The sequence below is a fragment of the Salvelinus sp. IW2-2015 genome, unplaced genomic scaffold (assembly GCF_002910315.2).
Source record: "Salvelinus sp. IW2-2015 unplaced genomic scaffold, ASM291031v2 Un_scaffold2153, whole genome shotgun sequence".
NCBI classification, from domain to species: Eukaryota; Metazoa; Chordata; class Actinopteri; order Salmoniformes; family Salmonidae; genus Salvelinus; species Salvelinus sp. IW2-2015.
Window position 1 is genome coordinate 151,499 of NW_019943485.1, and position 1,307 is coordinate 152,805.

Consider the following 1,307-nt stretch of genomic DNA (forward strand, 5'->3'; position numbering starts at 1 on the left):
GGGATCTCAGACGATACGAAAGAGAGGCTGAACAGGCCAGTAATAGGGGTTACAACAATTGCGGCGGATAATTTTAGAAAGAGAGGGTCCAGATTGTCTAGCCCCGCTGATTTGTAGGGGTCCAGATTTTGCAGCTCTTTCAGAACATCAGCTATCTGGATTTGGGTGAAGGAGAAATAGGGGAGGCTTGGGCAAGTTGCTGTGGGGGGTGCAGGGCTCTTGACTGGGATAGGGGTAGCCAGGTTGAAAGCATGGCCAGCCGTAGAAAAATGCTTATTGAAATTCTCAATTATCGTGGATTTATCGATGGTGACAGTGTTTCCTAGCCTCAGTGCAGTGGGCAGCTGGGAGGAGGTGCTCTTATTCCCCATTGACTTTAGAGTGTCCCAGAACTTTTTGGAGTTAGTGCTACAGGATGCAAATTTCTGTTTGAAAAAGCTAGCCTTTACTTTCCTAAATGCCTGTGTATATTGGTTCCTAAGTTCCCTGAAAAGTTACATATCGCGGGGGCTATTCGATGCTAATGCTGTACGCCACAGGATGTTTTGTGCTGGTCAAGGGCAGTCAGGTCTGGAGTGAACCAAGGGCTATATCTGTTCCTGGTTCTACATTTTTTGAAACTTTTGAAATTCCTGAAGATACTCATTAAGTTCTACAGCTGCACCATCGAGAGCCTCCTGACTGGTTGCATCACTGCCTCGTATGGCAACTGCTTGGCCTCCGACCGCAAGGCACGACTGAGTGTAGTGCAAACGGCCCAGTACATCTCTGGGGCCAAGCTTCCTGCCATCCAGGACCTCTATACCAGGCGGTGTCAGAGGAAGGCTCTGAAAATTGGCAAAGACTCCAGCCACCCTAGTCATAGACAGTTCTCTCTGCTACCATGCGGCAAGCGATATCGGAGCGCCAAGTCTAGGTCCAAGAGGCTTCTGAACAGCTTCTACCCCCAAGCCATAAGACTCCTGAATATCTAGTTAAATGGCTACCCAGACTATTCGCATTGACCCCCCCCCTCCCTTCTCCACACCACAGCCACTCTCTGTTGTCATCTATGCATAGTCACTTTAATTAACTCTACCTACATGTACATACTACCTCAACTAACCGGTGTCCCCGTACARTGACTCTGTAGCGGCACCCCCCTGTAATATTGTTATTTTTTACTGCCCCTCTTTAATTACTTGTTACTTTTATCTCTTATTCTTATCAGTATTTTTTTTAACTGCACTGTCGGTTAGGGGCTCGGAAGTAAGCATTTCACTGTAAGGTCTACCTACACCTGTTGTATTCGGCGCATGTGACTAATA